At 32.0% G+C, this 11,713-nt stretch overlaps 4 non-coding genes across 4 annotated transcripts; all 4 read left to right on the top strand.

Moving 5' to 3' along the window:
• The first annotated feature begins 534 nt into the window (after nucleotides 1–534).
• On the top strand, nucleotides 535–591 carry LOC122809895. The gene has a single exon (XR_006366006.1). It is a non-coding gene; the product is annotated as a U7 small nuclear RNA (small nuclear RNA).
• Nucleotides 592–3,455: 2,864 nt separating this feature from the next.
• On the top strand, nucleotides 3,456–3,512 carry LOC122809876. The gene has a single exon (XR_006365989.1). It is a non-coding gene; the product is annotated as a U7 small nuclear RNA (small nuclear RNA).
• Nucleotides 3,513–6,376: 2,864 nt separating this feature from the next.
• Nucleotides 6,377–6,433, top strand: LOC122809875. Its single transcript, XR_006365988.1, has one exon. It is a non-coding gene; the product is annotated as a U7 small nuclear RNA (small nuclear RNA).
• Nucleotides 6,434–11,482: 5,049 nt separating this feature from the next.
• LOC122809896 lies at nucleotides 11,483–11,539 on the top strand. Its single transcript, XR_006366007.1, has one exon. It is a non-coding gene; the product is annotated as a U7 small nuclear RNA (small nuclear RNA).
• Nucleotides 11,540–11,713: the final 174 nt, after the last annotated feature.

The following is an 11,713-nucleotide window of genomic DNA, read 5'->3' as shown; positions in this document are numbered from 1 at the left end:
GAAATAAGCATTACAATCACAGATTCCTTTTACTTCCAACCAGCAATTAATTCACACGCTTTTTCCCTAAAGGTTAAATTTGTCTCCCAAAATTCCCAACCTATTTTGTTCTTCCTTTTCCCTAATTTTTGTAGTAAACGATTAAGACCTCTGAGATCTGGCACTGAGACAGTCCAAAACGCAGGAGTAGTTCTACTATCGAGTTTCCCTTTTCTGGAAATTATTGAAAAATTATTCCCACACCTTTTGATCCACTGTCTTGGCACGGAACATATATGTTATTTCTATTGGTTCTCTCACGCCTGCTCACACATGCTTGCACAGATATTTGCATAACGACTTAGCATTCTGGGAGTTATTATTTTCAAAATATGCAGACTGTTGAACACACAACTATTTTCAACTTTGAGTACCAACAATATCAGCACTCATACGATATCATTATTTTCTCTAAAGGTGTAGATTTGCTACAGGTCTCCTTGGTATTAAACAGAAATGGCATGTATAACTAAGTTTTGCTTTGAAACCAATTCATAGAATTTCAGATCTTTTGTTATTTGTCTAGAAGATTTTTCCTTTTGAAAGATCTTTTTATTTTTGTTAAAGTGAGAATTTGCAGTAGGGAGTTAGTGTATTTTGGTATAGGTTTAGATTTTTCTAGTTCTCTGATATTATTGCAAAAAAACACTGTTTTTATGATTATGCAAGTGCCTATACAAATTATATGTATGAGTTTTAGTTATAAGTGGGTGTTGAAATCCAAGCACTCTCTACAACTTAAACGTAAGAGTTTCAGTTGTAAGTGGGTTTTGAAATCCAGCTATTAGAGGCAAAACTTTATTTATTTATTAAATCTGTGATTTTTGATACGTATCTTGTATTGGAGGTATAGGTCTCTCGGTTCTTCATTTGTAAAAGTTCCCCAAAATAAAACAGTTTCTCCTAGTAGGGAGATTCTTAAGCCCATGGTCACCACTGGACAAAGAAGTTGTTCTGTAACAAGCTATTAGTTAATAATTATTCCTGCCTAGAGTGATCTGTAGTTCATTGAGTTACTTTGTGAGACCCTCGGGATATTCCTGGAGTTAATATTTTCCTTGACGTTGATAAATATGGAGACCACCACAGTTTTTACAGACTCTGGAGTAGAATAAATGTTTGATATAAAGCCTTTCCCAGACATCACTGATTTTACAATATGACTCTTTAACTGCAGCAGTTAAGACCTTAACGCGGTTATTTATTCACAGGTCTGATTTAAGGAATTTGGCATAGTAAGGTTGGGTGTCGGGCGGGCAACTCGGGACAGTAAAAATCCACTGCTAATCATTAGTGGACCAGAGTTCTGCTGTGGTGACCCCTAACCGGGAAAAAATGAATTACATTAGTTTTAAAACATTGAAATAAATACTTTCTTATAGGTTTTTACTAGCATGTTGTCCGGAAGATCATTGAGGAGCCTGGCTCAGTTTTCTCTGAATATGGACTGGTTAAGAGTCTTGCTTGGAGTCATGAAATAGGTTTATGGAGGCTGAGGGAATGATATCCTGGACTATATGAAGCAGATCATTAATAGTTTATACCACTAATCCCCTGTGCTTTTTATCATTTGTTGATTGGGTAAATGCCACTTTCCTTGTTATTATAGCTTTTTTGCATTTGGATGCTTTCCTCATTGAAAAGTGTGATACTAAGACTTGAATTCTCTCTCTGCTCCTGCCAAGGTCCACTGTGGAAATGTGGAATTTCCTAAACTTTTGATTAAAATATTTTCTTTGTATACTCTGACCTTCTCTCTCTCGACCAACTTCCCTGTTTTCCTGTCACATTTTAGTCAAACTTCCTTACAGAAAGTCCGTAATGATATGCTCACCTGATTCACAGAAAAAAATGTTCAGATGCGCCGTGATTCAAGTTAGTACCATTAACTTGGACTATCACTGACTATTGCGGCTAAACTATGGAGGCTGCAGATAGTTCTAAATGCTTATGTTTTTAAGTCATTCAAAAGAAAACTTGGCAGATTCCTAAGGAATGCACAATGTAACACTCTTCTAATCCTTTTGCATACAATACCATTTGCATAAGGACTCATTACTGGGCACATTACGGGTGCTGTGAAAAGCACTTCTGGCTGACATCAAACATTGATACAATACTAATTTCATGAATTTTAATCGTACTTTAACTTAGAATCGGGGTCCATTCCCATCATGATAATACAAGCCCAAAAGACTTGGAGAAATTAAAAAGAAGCAAGAAGAGTTGTGTGGTATTTGCTGTTCAAAACTTTATGCTAACTAGATGTCCAGACTTCTAGATTCTTCTATTTTTTAGGGCTTTTTTCCTATTTTCATTGTCCTCAGGCTGAGGCATGCATTAAGGGATATTTGCATTGCATGTATCTAATGGGTCCTCACTACTGGAGAGAGATTGTTTTCATATTATACAGAAGGAATTACACAAGTTCTGTTTCAAACTCCGGTATGTTCTGGGCTCAAGACAGTGAGCTATTCAAATAGAGTATGATGTGTTCTGGTAGCACATCATAAGATTACATCAAAAGCAAGATGTCACTGCAATGATACAATTACCTAATTTCAGTTGCAGTACAGCATTGTAATCTAATAACGCCTGCACTTGGGTGATGTCTTGTTAATGTCTTTTAGTTTACTAAATGCATATCTTAACATCTTTGGAATTGTAACCTTTTCTATTTCACATTAATTCAACAAATGAACATGTCAGTGTAAAGTTTCTCTTTTAGAAGGATTCAATCCGTCCTGTGAGTTTCCTAGTTATATATGTTAGTAGTTTTTCCACATTTGGACCCTTTATTCGAAATCATGACAGGAACAAAATTTGAGAGCTTTACCTCTTACATGCAGATTACAGTCAGGAAATAAGCATTACAGTCAGGAAATAAGCATTACAATCACAGATTCCTTTTACTTCCAACCAGCAATTAATTCACACGCTTTTTCCCTAAAGGTTAAATTTGTCTCCCAAAATTCCCAACCTATTTTGTTCTTCCTTTTCCCTAATTTTTGTAGTAAACGATTAAGACCTCTGAGATCTGGCACTGAGACAGTCCAAAACGCAGGAGTAGTTCTACTATCGAGTTTCCCTTTTCTGGAAATTATTGAAAAATTATTCCCACACCTTTTGATCCACTGTCTTGGCACGGAACATATATGTTATTTCTATTGGTTCTCTCTCACGCCTGCTCACACATGCTTGCACAGATATTTGCATAACGACTTAGCATTCTGGGAGTTATTATTTTCAAAATATGCAGACTGTTGAACACACAACTATTTTCAACTTTGAGTACCAACAATATCAGCACTCATACGATATCATTATTTTCTCTAAAGGTGTAGATTTGCTACAGGTCTCCTTGGTATTAAACAGAAATGGCATGTATAACTAAGTTTTGCTTTGAAACCAATTCATAGAATTTCAGATCTTTTGTTATTTGTCTAGAAGATCTTTCTTTTTGAAAGATCTTTTTATTTTTGTTAAAGTGAAAATTTGCAGTAGGAAGTTAGTTGATTTTGGTATAGGTTTAGATTTTTTTAGTTCTCTGATATTATTGCAAGAAAACACTGTTTTTATGATTATGCAAGTGCCTATACAAATTATATGTATGAGTTTTAGTTATAAGTGGGTGTTGAAATCCAAGCACTCTCTACAACTTAAACGTAAGAGTTTCAGTTGTAAGTGGGTTTTGAAATCCAGCTATTAGAGGCAAAACTTTATTTATTTATTAAATCTGTGATTTTTGATACGTATCTTGTATTGGAGGTATAGGTCTCTCGGTTCTTCATTTGTAAAAGTTCCCCAAAATAAAACAGTTTCTCCTAGTAGGGAGATTCTTAAGCCCATGGTCACCACTGGACAAAGAAGTTGTTCTGTAACAAGCTATTAGTTAATAATTATTCCTGCCTAGAGTGATCTGTAGTTCATTGAGTTACTTTGTGAGACCCTCGGGATATTCCTGGAGTTAATATTTTCCTTGACGTTGATAAATATGGAGACCACCGCAGTTTTTACAGACTCTGGAGTAGAATAAATGTTTGATATAAAGCCTTTCCCAGACATCACTGATTTTACAATATGACTCTTTAACTGCAGCAGTTAAGACCTTAACGCGGTTATTTATTCACAGGTCTGATTTAAGGAATTTGGCATAGTAAGGTTGGGTGTCGGGCGGGCAACTCGGGACAGTAAAATCCACTGCTAATCATTAGTGGACCAGAGTTCTGCTGTGGTGACCCCTAACCGGGAAAAAACAAAATACATTAGTTTTAATACATTGAAATAAATACTTTCTTATAGGTTTTTACTAGCATGTTGTCCGGAAGATCATTGAGGAGCCTGGCTCAGTTTTCTCTGAATATGGACTGGTTAAGAGTCTTGCTTGGAGTCATGAAATAGGTTTATGGAGGCTGAGGGAATGATATCCTGGACTATATGAAGCAGATCATTAATAGTTTATACCACTAATCCCCTGTGCTTTTTATCATTTGTTGATTGGGTAAATGCCACTTTCCTTGTTATTATAGCTTTTTTGCATTTGGATGCTTTCCTCATTGAAAAGTGTGATACTAAGACTTGAATTCTCTCTCTGCTCCTGCCAAGGTCCACTGTGGAAATGTGGAATTTCCTAAACTTTTGATTAAAATATTTTCTTTGTATACTCTGACCTTCTCTCTCTCGACCAACTTCCCTGTTTTCCTGTCACATTTTAGTCAAACTTCCTTACAGAAAGTCCGTAATGATATGCTCACCTGATTCACAGAAAAAAATGTTCAGATGCGCCGTGATTCAAGTTAGTACCATTAACTTGGACTATCACTGACTATTGCGGCTAAACTATGGAGGCTGCAGATAGTTCTAAATGCTTATGTTTTAAGTCATTAAAAGAAAACTTGGCAGATTCCTAAGGAATGCACAATGTAACACTCTTCTAATCCTTTTGCATACAATACCATTTGCATAAGGACTCATTACTGGGCACATTACGGGTGCTGTGAAAAGCACTTCTGGCTGACATCAAACATTGATACAATACTAATTGCATGAATTTTAATCGTACTTTAACTTAGAATTCTCTTAACATTCCCATCATGATAATACAAGCCCAAAAGACTTGGAGAAATTAAAAAGAAGCAAGAAGAGTTGTGTGGTATTTGCTGTTCAAAACTTTATGCTAACTAGATGTCCAGACTTCTAGATTCTTCTATTTTTAGGGCTTTTTTTCCTATTTTCATTGTCCTCAGACTGAGGCATGCATTAAGGGGACATTTGCATTGCATGTATCTAATGGGTCCTCACTACTGGAGAGAGATTGTTTTCATATTATACAGAAGGAATTACACAAGTTCTGTTTCAAACTCCGGTATGTTCTGGGCTCAAGACAGTGAGCTATTCAAATAGAGTATGATGTGTTCTGGTAGCACATCATAAGATTACATCAAAAAGCAAGATGTCACTGCAATGATACAATTACCTAATTTCAGTTGCAGTACAGCATTGTAATCTAATAACGCCTGCACTTGGGTGATGTCTTGTTAATGTCTTTTAGTTTACTAAATGCATATCTTAACATCTTTGGAATTGTAACCTTTTCTATTTCACATTAATTCAACAAATGAACATGTCAGTGTAAAGTTTCTCTTTTAGAAGGATTCAATCCGTCCTGTGAGTTTCCTAGTTATATATGTTAGTAGTTTTTCCACATTTGGACCCTTTATTCGAAATCATGACAGGAACAAAATTTGAGAGCTTTACCTCTTACATGCAGATTACAGTCAGGAAATAAGCATTACAGTCAGGAAATAAGCATTACAATCACAGATTCCTTTTACTTCCAACCAGCAATTAATTCACACGCTTTTCCCCTAAAGGTTAAATTTGTCTCCCAAAATTCCCAACCTATTTTGTTCTTCCTTTTCCCTAATTTTTGTAGTAAACGATTAAGACCTCTGAGATCTGGCACTGAGACAGTCCAAAACGCAGGAGTAGTTCTACTATCGAGTTTCCCTTTTCTGGAAATTATTGAAAAATTATTCCCACACCTTTTGATCCACTGTCTTGGCATGGAACATATATGTTATTTCTATTGGTTCTCTCTCACGCCTGCTCACACATGCTTGCACAGATATTTGCATAACGACTTAGCATTCTGGGAGTTATTATTTTCAAAATATGCAGACTGTTGAACACACAACTATTTTCAACTTTGAGTACCAACAATATCAGCACTCATACGATATCATTATTTTCTCTAAAGGTGTAGATTTGCTACAGGTCTCCTTGGTATTAAACAGAAATGGCATGTATAACTAAGTTTTGCTTTGAAACCAATTCATAGAATTTCAGATCTTTTGTTATTTGTCTAGAAGATCTTTCTTTTTGAAAGATCTTTTTAATTTTAGTTAAAGTGAGAATTTGCATTTTTTTATTGGGTAAATTTTTTTTTTAATTTTAAAAACCTTTTTTTAGTTAGTTTTAAAAAATTTTTGGTTTTTAAAAAAAGGGTTTTAAAAAATTTCCTTAAACAAGATTTCAGTTTTTGGGTTTTGAAATCTCTTTGAAAAATTTTTTTTTTTAAACTGGTTTTTTGATATTTGTTTGGGGGTATGGGTTTGGTTCTTTTTTTAAAATTAAAAAAAACGTTTTTAGGGGGGGTTTTAAAATGTCCCCATAAAAAATTTGTTTGAACAAGCTTTAAAATTACCTTAGAGTTCGTTTTATTGGAAATTTTGGGAAAATTTATTTTTTTTTTTCCTTATTTGATAATTCCCCCGTTTTAAAGGGGAAGTTGTTTTTTAAAAAAGTTTCCCAAAACGTTTTCAATGATTTTAACTGCACAGAAGAATTTTTTTACGGGGTTATTTAAAATTTCGTAAGGTTTTTTCAAACGTAAAACCCTCAATATTTGGAAATTTTTGGGGTGAAAAAAAAAAACAAGTTTTAAACTTGAAATAAATTTTTTAAATTTAAAAACCCTTTTTTTAAAAAACGGGTTTTAAAAAAGGGGTTTTGGCTTTAAGGTTTTTTTAAAAACCCTTTTATCATTTTTTGATTGTCCCCCTTTCCGAAACTTTTCTTTTGGTTTTTTCATTGAAATTATACTCTTAATTTTCTGCTTCCCAAGGGCCCAGGGGGAAATGTGGTTTCCTAAATTTTGTTAAAATTTTTTTGAATTCTATTTTTTAAACTTTGTTTTCCTGCACAAACTTAAAAACCAAATTGCCCGTTAAAAAATGTTGATTGTATTCTTTTTTTAATTATATTGATTTACCTTTTAATGAATGTTCTAAACTTATTTTTTGTCTTAAAAAAGAAAACTTGGAATTTGGAATCAAATTAAATTTCTCTTTTGAAAAGGACTCTTACCCTTTTCTTTTAAAAAAACATTGGTAACCTTAAAATCTAATTTATTTTTTTTAATACAATTAAAAGGGGGGGAATTTTACATTAATACAAAAAAAAACATTAAAAAAAAGGAAAGAAAGTTTTGGGTTTTTTTTTAAAATTTTTTTGAACTTGGCCAGATTCTAGACCCTTTTTTTTAAAACTTTTTCCTTTTTCACCTCACTGGCACATTAGGGTTTGCTTGAAAACTTTTGGGTCTCAACTGGAAAATTTTTTTCATTTTTAAAAGGAATTAAATTTGTTTAAAACCCCTGTTTTAAACATGAGATTAAAAGAAGGTTTGGAAACCTCAAAATTCAAAAAACGATGTCATCAAGATCTTCCAAATTTAGGCTCCATTTTCAATGCCTCGGGTGAGCTTTTTAAAAATTTTTTTTAAAAAATGCATTCAAAATTTTAATTGAATTTTTTTAAATTTAAATTCAAAAATAACAGGTTTTTAAAATTTTCTTTTGGGTTCAAGCCGTGATTTTCCCATTAATATGTTGTGTTTTTCCACTTTTGGATTTTATCAAACAGACAGGAAAAAATTTTAATTTATCTTACAAAACATGGTGCATTTAGGAAAAAAATTAAAAAAATTTCTTTTCTTAACCCACTTAATTCCCCCTTTTCCCCTTTAAATTTTTCAAAAAACCCTTTTTTGTTTTTTTTCCCTTTTTTGAAAAACATTGCCTTGAGTCTAATAAAAAAAGGGGGAAATTTTTTTTTCCCCCTTTCAAAATTAAAAATTATTACCGATACGTCGGAAAACATATAGTTTTTTCATTTTCCCCTTCCCTCCAAAATATTTCAAAGCTTTTTCTTTTTTATTTTAAAAATTTAAAACTTTCCCCTTTTTTCAATTTGAGTAAAAATTACCCCAAAATTTTTTTTTTTTTCAAAGGGTAGTTTCTACGGGTTCCTTTTTCGAAATTGAAAAAATTTTCTTTGAAATTCTGCAGACTTTTGTTTTTTCAAAAGGTCTTTCTTTTGAATGTCTTTTTTTTTTGCAAGAACTAGTTTTTTTTTATAGCTTTAAACTATTTCAATTTAGAAAAACTTTTTTAGAACAATCTTAAAAATTTTTTAAGTTTTAGTTTAATTTTAAAAAAAATTAAAAGAAATATTTTGTTTTTAGCTATTAAGAAAACTTTTTTTTTTTAAATCTTTTTTTGAAATTTTTTTATTTTTTCAGTTTTTTTTGTAAAGTTAAAAAACAGTTTTTTAAAATTTTAACCCTTTTTAATAAAAAAATTTTTTTAAAATATTATTTTAAAAATTATTTGGGGAATCACCTTAACAAACCTAATTTTCGGGTTTAATTTTTTGGGAAAAATAGGAGCCAACTTTTATATAAATAAATTTTGATATTTTAAAATTGTTTTAAATTTTTTAATCCATAACTTCTTTTTTTACCCGGGTTAAAAAAATTTTTTTGAAACTTGAAAAAACCTGCTAATATTTCTTTTTTTTGAAACCCAAAAAACCAAAAAATTTATTTTTCTTTAAATTAAAATTTTTATAAAAAATGGTTTAAAAGTTTTCAAAACCAATTCATAAAATTTCAATCTTTTTTATTTGCAGAAGACTTTTTTTTAAAAATTTTTTTTTTGTTAAAGGGAAATTTGCAGTGGGGTTGTTTTTGGGGTTTGTTTTTATTCCTGTATTATTGAAAACAGTTTTTTGTTTGCTCCAAAAAAAATAAAGTTTTAATAAGGGGGGTTTAAATCCAAGTTCTAAAATTCGAAGGGTTTCTTGAATTTTTAAAATCCAGCTTTAAAGGGCAAAATTTTTTTTTTTAAATCTTATTTTTATAAAATTTTATTGGGGGTTGGTTTGGGTTTTATTTTAAAATTTCCCCCAAAATAAAACATTTTTAGGGGGGAGTTCTTAAATTAAGGGACAAAAAAGTTTTTGTAAAAGTTTGTTAAAATTTACCTCCTAAATTTTAGTTCATTGAGTTTTTTAAACCCCCGGGGTTTTTGGAGAAATTTTTTATTAAAAAAATTAAACCCCCCCCGTTTTAAGCTGGGGGTTTAAAAAAATTTTGTAAAAGTTTCCCAAAACGTTTTCAATAGATTTTTAACTGCACATTGCCCAAGTTTTTTTCCCCTTTTTAAAATTTCTTAAAAGGGTTTGGGGTTTCCCGGGGGAACTGGGAAAAAAACCCTCAATATTTGGAAATTTCTGGGGTGATAAGGAAAAAAAAAATACTTTTTTTTTTAATAATTGAAAAAAAACTTTCATAGGTTTTACAAGGGCCCAAGACATTGGGGACCTGGCTATTTTCAAAGGCGGGTTAAGGTTTTTGGATAAAAAAAGGTTTTGGACTGGGGAATAATCCGGGATATATGAACAAAATTTTGTTTTACCCAAACCCCCGGGATCTTTTGTTTTTAAAATGATTTCCTTTTTTATAGTTTTTTGTTTTTGGATGTTTCCTCATTGAAAATGGTCTCTTGAATTCTTTTTGCCCCTGAAGGTATTGGGAAAATGGGAATTTCCTAAACTTTTTTTAAAAATTTTTTTTTATATTATTCCCTTTCCCTTTTTCCCTTTTTTTGTAAACTTCCTTAAAAAGCCTTGATTGTCCCTTTCAAAAAAATGTTCAGATTTTCGTTTCCTTTAACTTGGAATTGAATTCCTAAACTTGGATAATATTCTTGTTATTTTTAACTTCGAAAATTTGGGGTTCCTGGTCAAAATGTAAACTCTTCAATCCTTTTGAAAAGGATCAATTCAAAAGGGGTCGTGGATTCGGTAAAAAACATTAACAAACTTTTTCATAAATTTTTCGTTTTTAACTTAAAACGGGGTTTTCCCCATCTATTAAACCCCAAAAAGGAGAAATTAAAAAGAAGCAAGAAGAGTTGTGTGGTATTTGCTGTTCAAAACTTTATGCTAACTAGATGTCCAGACTTCTAGATTCTTCTATTTTTTAGGGCTTTTTTCCTATTTTCATTGTCCTCAGGCTGAGGCATGCATTAAGGGGATATTTGCATTGCATGTATCTAATGGGTCCTCACTACTGGAGAGAGATTGTTTTCATATTATACAGAAGGAATTACACAAGTTCTGTTTCAAACTCCGGTATGTTCTGGGCTCAAGACAGTGAGCTATTCAAATAGAGTATGATGTGTTCTGGTAGCACATCATAAGATTACATCAAAAAGCAAGATGTCACCAGTAAATAATTTCAAATTTCAGTTGCAGTGACATTGCCTTAATCTAATAATGCCTGCACTTGGGTGATGTCTTGTTAATTTCTTTTGATTTCAATGCATTTCTTAACATCTTTGGAATTGTAATCTTTTCTATTTCACATTAATTCAACAAATGAACATGTCGGTGTAAGGTTTCTATGTCTTTTAGGAAAGTTCAATCCGTCCTGTGAGTTTCCTAGTTATATATGTTAGTAGTTTTCCCACATTTGGACCCTTTATTGAAATCATGACAGGAACAAAATTTTGAAACTTTACCTCTTACATGAATTACAATCGAAATAAGCATTACAGTCAGGAAATAAGCATTACAATTAAGATTCCTTTTACTTCCAGCAACAATTAATTCACATGCTTTTTCCCCCTAAAGGTTAAATTTGTCTCCCAAAATTCCCAACCTATTTTGTTCTTACTTTTCCCTAATTTTTGTAGTAAATGATTAAGACCTCTGAGATCTGGCAATGAGACAGTCCAAAACACAGGAGTAGTTCTACTATCGAATACCCTTTTCTGGAAATTATTGAAAAATTATTCCCACACCTTTTTATCCACTGTCTTGGCACGGAACATATATGTTGTTTCTATTGGTTCTCTAACACGCCTGCTCACACATGCTTGCACAGATATTTGCATAACGACTTAGCATTCTGGGAGTTATTATTTTCAAAATATGCAGACTGTTGAACACACAACTATTTTCAACTTTGTGTACCAACAATATCAGCACTCATACAATATCATTATTTTCTCTAAAGGTGTAGATTTGCTACAGGTCTCCTTGGTATTAAACAGAAATGGCATGTATAACTAAGTTTTGCTTTGAAACCAACTCATAGAATTTCACATCTTTTGTTATTTGTCTAGAAGATCTTTCTTTTTGAAAGATCTTTTTATTTTTTGTTAAACTGAGAATTTGCAGTTGGAGTTACTGTTTTTTGATATAGGTTTAGATTTTTTCTAGTTTTCTGATATTATTGCAAAAAAACACTGTTTTTATGATTATGCAATTGCCTATACAAATTATATATACGAGTTTCATTTATAAGTGGGTGTTGAAATCCAAC

The sequence above is a fragment of the Protopterus annectens genome, chromosome 8.part0, assembly GCF_019279795.1.
Source record: "Protopterus annectens isolate FY-2018-M chromosome 8.part0, PAN1.0, whole genome shotgun sequence".
NCBI lineage: Eukaryota > Metazoa > Chordata > Ceratodontiformes > Protopteridae > Protopterus > Protopterus annectens.
The sequence above is the reverse complement of the archived record's forward strand: the minus strand, read 5'-3'. Positions and strand labels throughout refer to the sequence as shown.